We start from the raw sequence: 9,408 nt of genomic DNA, 5'->3' as shown, positions 1-9,408 counted from the left end.
TTTGTTAAAATAGTCAACCCAGAACTACTAGGAATGGGGGTGTGTGTGTTTTTGTTTGTTTTTTTCAGAATGTCTAGCCCTCGGCTGCATTCTTCAATACTTGGATGGGTCTGTTTTTCCTCTTTCCATTTACATCAGGAAAACCACTCAAAAGCAAAGCAAGCAGAGGATAGCTGCTGCCCAGGGCTCAGCTGCCCTGTCCTGATTGTGCTCCAACTACTGGCAAGTGAGTTGATGTTTCCAGGCTCTGGCTGAACTCCTTTATCTCCCTGCTAACTCTGAAATCTGACTGGCACACGGAAGTACCCTGACTGGGGGCCTGCCTGGCCTGGCTGTCTCACACTTGGCTTCCCCATTACTCTGCCTGTGCCCCTGGCTAGCCAGGCATAGCTCAGCTCTCAGCGTGCAACCTCTGGGACTCCATACTTGCTCATGCCTTCCAATTTGTCTCATACCCTTAACTGCAACTTTTTTTTTTTTTAATTTGAGGGAGAGAGAAAGAGAGAGAGAAGGAGCATGCAAGTAGGGGAGAGGGGCACAGGGAGGCGGGGGAGAATCTTTTTTTTTTTTTATTTTTTATTTATTTTTTAATTTTTTTTTTTAATGTTTATTTATTTTTGAGACAGAGAGAGACAGAGCATGAACGGGGGAGGGTCAGAGAGAGAGGGAGACACAGAATCCGAAGCAGGCTCCAGGCTCTGAGCCATCAGCCCAGAGCCCGACGCGGGGCTCGAACTCACAGACCGTGAGATTGTGACCTGAGTCGAAGTCGGACGCTTAACCGACTGAGCCACCCAGGTGCCCCCCGAGGCGGGGGAGAATCTTAAGCAGGCTTCACAATCAGCAGACTCCATGCTGAGGGCAGAGCCAGATGTGGGGTTCGATCCCATGACCCTGGGATCATGACCTGAGCCGAAATCAAGAGTCCGAGGCTCGACCAACTGAGCCACCTAGCACCCCTAACTGCAACTGTTTAACTCCTGGCTTGCCTTCTTTGTTGTGTGGTCACCAACTTGGAAAGGCTAACAGAATCATTGCCAAATTAAATTCCTCTTCAAATAGCTCTCAGTATATGGGGTTTGTATACATGTGTTATTTGTTACTCAAGAAAAAAATCCATTATGTTAGGAAAATCCAATTAGCCCTCTGAAGTAAAGCCTCACATGTACTGCAAAATCCTGAATTAAATGACAGCGAACCTCAAATACCATCCAAAAAAGATCGGGGAGCACCAGTGAGAAAGGTGAGAAGGACACGTCTATATTAATAAAATTAACTCTTAAAATTAGCTGGCTTAAAAAATTTTTTTTAATGTTTTATTTATTTTTGAGACAGAGAGAGACAGAGCATGAGCAGGGGAGGGGCAGAGACAGAGGGAGACACAGAATCTGAAGCAGGCTCCAGGCTCTGAGCTGTCAGCACAGAGCCCTATAAGGGGCTCGAACTCACAAACCTCAGCATCATGACCTGAGCCAAAGTCAGACGCTTAACCGACTGAGCCATCCAGGCACCCCCAATTAGCTGTTTTTTTTAAAAGTAATCTCTACAGCCGATGTGGGGCTCAAACTCATAACCCTGAGATCAAGAATCAGACGCTCTCCTAAGTTAGTTAGGCGCCCCTACAATGAGCTCATTTTTAGGGAAAGTTAACTGATTCTGAAGACCTAGAAGGGCTACAGCATAATAATTTATACTACAAAAATGGTATTTTCAATAAATTTTTTTAAAAAACTTTCTTGAAAGTTTATGAGAACTTACAGCCACAAGTTTTCCTGGTCTCCCAAGAATCCATTTCCCCCCAAACTGCACAGAATATCTTGCAAAAACATAAATGCATGGAAGAGCTATTTCTAAAGGGCAGTATTTACTTGTTGTAACTTCTCTTTTACCATTTACAACTCTCTTGCATTGAGTCTTTTCAGAAAGATTTTCCAATTTCCTTTGCAAACTGACAAACATAACTTCAAAACACCTTGAAATTTGCGTACAAGCATAGAGCCATTACACTAGTTCTGGAGAGAATTTAGCTTTTAGAATTTTAGCCTATTAGATTTTAAAGACGAAGAATAGCAAACAACTATTCCACACTATTTTCTCACCTAACTCCAGCCCTCAGTTTCTTGCCTTTTCCTAACATTGGGAAGTCAAAACCTGGGTTCTCCTCATTCTTTCCTTAGATGTTGTGTTCATTTTCTATTGGTGCTGTGACAAAGTATCACAAAATCAATGGTTTAAAACAGCACAAATTTTTTTCTCTTACGTTTCTGAAGGTCAGAAGTCCAAAATCAGGTCTTAAGGGAATGAAGCAAAGTGTCTGCAGGGCTGTGTTTGTTCTGGAGGGTCAAGGGACAGTCCCCTTCTTGTCCTTTGCAGTTTTTAGAGGCTGCATATGCATTCCTTGCTCATGGTCCCATATCACTCTGTCCTCTGCTTCTGTCAACACATCCCATTCTCTAACTCTGACCCTCCTGTCTGTTTCATAAGGTTTCTTGTGCCCACCCAGGTTAATCTCCCAATCTTTACCTTAATCACATCTGCAAAGTCCATTTTGCCATGGCAGGTAATGTATTCACAGGCTTCAGGGATTAGGATATATGGACATCTTTGGGAGGACCATTATTCTATCTATTATAGACAGAGTTCTAATGTAGTCAGATACTTGATCTGCTCTATAATTTTGCCCAGACTAACACACTAACAGAAAAACACCATTAATATTTTCTGCCTTTAAAACTGAAGTATAGGGGCACCCGGGTTGTTCAGTCAGTTAAGCGTTCAACTCTTGATTTTAGTTCAGGTCATGATCTCAAGGTTCATTAGATAGAGCCTTGCACCAGGCTCTGCATGGACAGTGTGGAGCCTTCTTCAGATTGTCTTTCTCTGCCTCTCCCCTGTTCGTGTATACACCGTCTCTCTCTCTCCAAATAAATAAACATCAAAAAAAAAAAAGTATAAAGACAATAGCTACGCCCATGAAAAGAGACAAAAGGAGAGATTAGGGCAAATATACTTCTGTAATGACCTATTTCTGTAATTACACAACCACATGCCCTCTCTGCTAGCTCCCCCCTTTCATACCTTGGCTCCATCCACTCTCATATCTCCTATGACTGGCCTTTAACTAGGATCTCCTTTTTGGGCAGTAGGAACTCCCTATCCTAGGGTCAACAAGCTCCCCTACATCCTTGAACACAGTTTCCTTTAAATATAGTTCCTACTTCATGTGATTGGGTTTTCCCCCAATACACTGTCACTTTCAAAGGAGTCCACTTCCCATCATGTTTCCTACCGTCTCTCCACTGCCCTCTCCTCTCAGCACTGTACCTTTTTTTGGAAGGAAACCCAAACCACTCACTTATACTCCTCTTCCCCCACTTTCCCTATCATCATCTATGGAACTCCAGAATATTCTCCACTTTTGTTGATCATTTCAGGATCTCAGTCCTTCTCTCTACCTGAAGCACTGCCATCAATCTCAACAGCCACATGCCAACTTTCCAACAGTCTGGCTAACAATTCTTATTAGGACCAACATGTTCCTTAGCCTTCACATGCCTCCCCTCCTTGACAACTGGGTCCACTTAACCCTCACTCAGTGATTCAGCCCCAACTTTCCTCGGTCAAAGGCTTTAAGAAGCTCTGCATCATCATTTGGAAAGTTCAAAATCAAATAGACTTCCTTATAATTGAACTCTTATTTTTCAGTTCTAGGAACTAGGCTTTGACTTGATACCAAGAATTTACCAAGGAATAAAGATGTATTTATTTAAGATTTTATTTTTAAATAATCTCTACACACAATATGGGGCCTGAACTCACAAACCCGAGATCAAGAGTCACATGTTCTTCCAACTGATCCAGCCAGGTGCTCCCCCCATTTTTTTAAGTTTATTTATTTTTTTTTTAGTAATTGATCCTTCTCCCTTAAAACTGTGGTCCAGGGGTGCCTGGTTGGCTTAGTCAGTTAAGCGTCTGACTCTTGATTTTTCAGCTCAGATCATGATCTCATGTTTGTGAGATTGAGCTCCACGCTGGGCATGGAGTCTTCTTAAGATTCTCCCTTGCCCTTGCCCTCTGCCCTTTCCCCGCTTGTATGGGCATGGGCTCTCCCTCTCTCTCTTCCTCCCTCCTTCTCCCAAAACAAAACAAAACAAAACAAAACAAAACTTGCAGTCCAAGGCTGGGGCTTCATCTGTGGCCAACTTTCCTAGTACCAAAACCTGTCTCTTTGTATTGTCTCAACTCTATGAATGTTACCTGGGTCTAGATCCCGGTAGCCGCGTTCACCCTGAGACTGACCATTCATCACTGGGCTCTCAATTTTATAGGTTCAACTATTCCCTAACACTGTGTTCTGCCTGCTTGACAAGACTTTCTTTTGGTACCAACAGCTGGATCTTTATTCCTGGCACCTGCTCACCAAAGCAGACTGGTCCAACTTCAATTCAGTCTAGCTCACCAAGCTGCAGTGAACTTTTCTGTGACCAGCTATGGAAAGGAGATACAATAATACCCACCCCCACAGCTTTCTACCACTCTCTCACTCCTTTCAAACCAGATTTTCCATCTCCCTTTGTTCTCTAGTCTCTTAATATCTACTTTGCCCCACAGACTCTCTACTTCTTTATTGCACCGCTCCCTCACTGCTCCAGGACATTTCAACCATTTTAGATTCTCTCATGTCTTGATTTCTCTGCCATATTCTCTCTGCCAGTATTCCAAACCTGGCTAGTCCCTGGGATAATTATTAAGACCATTTATAAAACTTTCAGTTCTCTTCCCTCCAGGTACCTGGTAGTGTCTTACTTCTCCATTCCTCTACTTTGGCCAATGAAATGTCAATAATTTTGAGAAGACATATCTCCAGGTAGAAGCTTTAAGAGATAGTGCTTCCTGGGGTTCCTGGGTGGCTCAGTCAGTTGAATTTCTGTCTTCGGCTCAGGTTGTGATCTCACGGTTCGTGAGTTTGAGCCCCACATCGGACTCTGTGCTGACAGCTCAGAGCCTGGAGCCTGCTTCGGATTCTGTGTCTCCCTCTTTCTCTGCCCCTCCCCTGCTCGCCCCCTGTCTCTCTCTGTCTCTCAAAAATATAAACGTTTAAAGAGATAATGCTTCCTTTGTCATGATCTCTTTCCTTTTGTCTATATTATAAGAAACACGCTCTAAAGTGGGGAAAGTGGTCCCAACAGACCTACAATGCATGTAACAACAGAAGAAATAAATCTCTGCTGTTTTAAGCCTTTGAGATTACAGGTGTGTCTGTTATTATAGCATAACCTAAGCTGTCCTGAAAGATACTGGTCCTACCACCTGTTTTTTCCACTCCTGTTCTCAGTCTGTAGTGGACCTGGTTGTTTTGCCTGACTGGCATTCCTCTGAAAAACCACCCCTCCCTCACTTTGGGTCCATGTTATAGAATGACTTCAGGGGTGATTCAGGCAATCCAACTGTCCCAGCCCCTTAGCCCCAGGGATTAGTTCAATGTTGGGCACCTTATCCAAGCTGGGCCAATTATAGTCTCTACTAGGTTTTGGCTGGAAAAATTGGGAAAGAAGTGCTCTTTCTGTGTGGGCTTTTGCTAAAGCAGCGAGACTATGTTTTTGGAGCTGCCAGTGGCTATCTAGGAAAGCAGAGCCAAACAATGGAGAGAAATGTACTTTTGATGACAATTATTTGAGGCCTTGGATTTAGCCTTGTCTTAAGACTTTCTTTAGACTTTTCCTGTTATATATGCCAATAGATTACCTTTAGACTCTAGTTTGAGTTGGGATTTCCTTCAATTGCAACCGAAAAAGTGCTGACTAAAATAGCTTGAGGCATTAATGGAAACATCAGAGCACCGTAGAATTTTTCCTTGTACTTTTATGCTATAGACTATCTACTGAATTCTCACGGGGATGAGCAGTCTTTTGTTCAGCTTTGTTTACTTCCTATTATATTCTCATGGTGCCTATTTACCGAACACTTCCTATTCTCCTTAATTCCTTTCTTACTCTCCAAGATGAGCTGGCTTTTCACTTCTCTGAAATCAAGTTCATCTGTCTTAAACTTCCTCCACTTTAACCCCATTCCTATGTATTTTCATCTATTCATCTTTTTTCCAAAGATAACCACATCACTGGTTCCTCCGCTGGTGGCTTTTGTGTCATGGCTTTCCTCTTCTATCTCTGACCACTCCTGTGCCTTCACTTCCTTCGACTGCAGCCTGGTAAGAGCTATTCACAGCCTCTATCTTTCTTTTCTTGCAGTGCAGATTCCCAGATAGCTTTGGCTCTATCTGTCACCCACAAGCAAACAGCTCTCAAATCTATGTATTCCAGTCCAGTCCTGCTAGACTTTTGCATTCACAAGTCCCAGTTGGAAACGCACGTTGTACTCAACATGTCCAAAAGTGAAATTACTCTGCTGTCCCAAAATTCAAACTCTAAGTTATTCTGAGGCAATCATTGCCTCAGTTTCCCTTAAATGATCAAACTCCAGAAGGCAAGAAACAAAATGATGGAGAAAAATACACATTAAAGTAAGTTTTAAGTTGCTGCTTCTTGTCCAGGCACATATATCAGCTCAGGACTCTCTGTTGAATGCCTGCCAGAGATCTGTTATTCATGACTTGGGTCTCAGTATTTCCTATCCCCAATGATATCCTTGGCACACGTGGAAATAGTATATCTTAAGCTCAGTGACCATTGCTACACAATTCCTTTGTAGTCCTCCCCACTGGAAATTTCAAACATGCTGTTGTGAAAGTTTTCCAGAAACCTGTTTTCAGTTTCACTGTTTTCTTAGAGCATTCTCCCAGCCTTGTCCCAGACTCTATGACCTTGTTCCACTACTATCCTTTTGTATCAGGGCCTAACAATGTACAACATTATGTGAGCCTCAAATACAGATACATAAACCTAGAAGAATAATCCTCAACAGCAATAATCTACCCAGCTTCCCACCTTTCTTCTTTTTAGCTCGTTCTCTTCAGCTGTTTCCGGTTCCCTTCCTGAAGGGCAGCATGGATCACATTACCCCTCTTTAAAAAGTTTAGTTATGTGGGCACCTGGGTGGCTGAGTTAAGTATCCAACTTCGGCTTACATGATATCACAGTTTGTGAGTTTGAGCCCTACATCGGGCTCTCTGTATGGCATCGGGCTGCCAGTATGGATCCTGCTTGGGATCTTCTGTCCCCTCTCTCTGCCCCTTACTGTCACACACACACACTCTCTCTCTCTCCCCAAAATAAATAAACATTAAAAAGAAAGTTAAAACATTTCGTTGTTCAAACTACAGGGTCCAATCCCAACTCATTTGCCTGGCATCTCAGACCATTTGGGCTTCCATAGCAAAATACCATAAACTAGATAGCTTATAAACAACAGAGATTTATTTCTCATGGTTCTGGAGGCTGAGAAGTTTAAAATCAAGGTACCAACAGGATTGGTATCTTTTGAGGCCTCTCTTCTTGACTTGTAGATAACCATCTTCTACCTCTGTCTTCACATGGTCTTTCCTCTGTGTGCGGGCGTGTCTGTGTCCAAATTTCCTCTTCTTGTAAGGACATTAATCATGTTGGATTAGGGTCCACCTTAAAGACTTCATTTTAACTTAATTACCTCTTTGATGAGCATTCATCAATATGCTGGTTTTTAAAAGGTAGCTCTGACTTAAACAGGCGGAGATAAAGAATGCTGTAGGGATGCAATATTGTGAGCAAAGCCCAGAAACAAGAAAACTTCAGGGGATGCTGAGTGGCCAGTTTGGCTGGCTAGAGAACCAGGTGTGGGAAATGAGGACGGATAGGATGTGCTATGGGTTGAATTGGGTCCCCTCCAAAATTTGTATGTTGAAGTCCTAATCCCAGTACCTCAGAATGTAACTGTATTTAAAGACAGATTCTTTAAAGAGGTAATTAAGTTAGGGGTGCCTGGGTGGCTCAGTCGATTAAGCGCCTGACTTTGGCTCAGGTCATAAACTCACAGTTTGTGAGTTTGAGCCCTGCGTCAGGCTCTGTGCTGACAGCTCAGAGCCTAGAGCCTCATTGGTTCTGTGTCTTCCTCTCTCTTTGCCCCTCCCCTGCTCACACTCTGTCTCTCTCTTTCACTCTCTCTCTCTCAAAAATAAATAAACATTAAAAAAAAAAGAGGTAATTAAATGAAAATGAGGTCTTTTAAGGTGCGTCCTAATCTTAATACTAGTTATCTTTCATAAAGTCTTTGCAAACACTGAATTAGTTAATGTTGAACCATTGCTACTAAAAGGTATACAAGGGGACACCTGGGTGACTCAGTCAGTTGACTTTTGATTTCGGCCCAGGTCATGACCCCATGGTTGTCGGATCAAGCCCCGCATCAGGCTCTGTGCTGAGCATGGAGCCTGCTTAAGATTCTCTCTCTACCTCTGCTCCTCCCCCTGCTGCTTGCTCTCAACCTCTCAAAAAAAAAAAAAAAAAATTGAAGGAGATACAGGATTAGGTTCCCACAAACCTCCGGTCACAGTATCATCAACTGATTAATATGTAATCTTTTATGTGTGTTTCTGTTTAAAGATGTCTTATTTTTTTTTTAATTTTTTTAATTTTTTTTTCAACGTTTATTTATTTTTGGGACAGAGAGAGACAGAGCATGAACGGGGGAGGGGCAGAGAGAGAGGGAGACACAGAATCGGAAACAGGCTCCAGGCTCTGAGCCATCAGCCCAGAGCCCGACGCGGGGCTCGAACTCCCGGACCGCGAGATCGTGACCTGGCTGAAGTCTGACGCTTAACCGACTGTGCCACCCAGGTGCCCCTAAAGATGTCTTATTTAAAATATATTGTTGGGGCGCCTGGGTGGCTCAGTCGGTTGGGCGGACGACTTCGCTCAGGTCATTATCTCATGGTCCGTGAGTTCGAGTCCCGCGTTGGGCTCTGTGCTGATAGCTCAGAGCCTGGAGCCTGTTTCGGATTCTGTGTCTCCCTCTCTCTGACCCTCCCCGATTCATGCTGTCTCTCTCTCTCTCTCAAAAATGAATAAACGTTAAAAAAAATAAAATAAAATATATTGTTGATTCATTAACATTGAACTAACAGTCAACAGAACTAGAACACATGCCTGAACAAAGCTTATGTAGCACATGTATTTTTTTCTGTAAGGTACATCACAGCCTTCTTGTGCTTAGGAATACTGGGCAGCATTTCAGCACTATGCTCAGGAGCCATTTTAAAGAGCAAAATCACTGAGAAAAATCACAAAAATTGGAAAATGTGGTCCAAAATAGATCTAAAAGGATTACTTGTTTATAGTATGAGCTGAAGCAAGAAGACAAAGTATCACCTTGTTAAAACTCAGCTGGGAACATGTCTGTCAGGTGACTCAGATTTTTCATTGCACTGCACACGTTGACCAATGACTGCAAAAGTGCTGTGACATTGATTTGGGGATT

The sequence above is a fragment of the Lynx canadensis genome, chromosome C2 (genome assembly GCF_007474595.2).
Source record: "Lynx canadensis isolate LIC74 chromosome C2, mLynCan4.pri.v2, whole genome shotgun sequence".
Taxonomy (NCBI): Eukaryota; Metazoa; Chordata; class Mammalia; order Carnivora; family Felidae; genus Lynx; species Lynx canadensis.
This window is presented reverse-complemented; position numbering follows the sequence as displayed.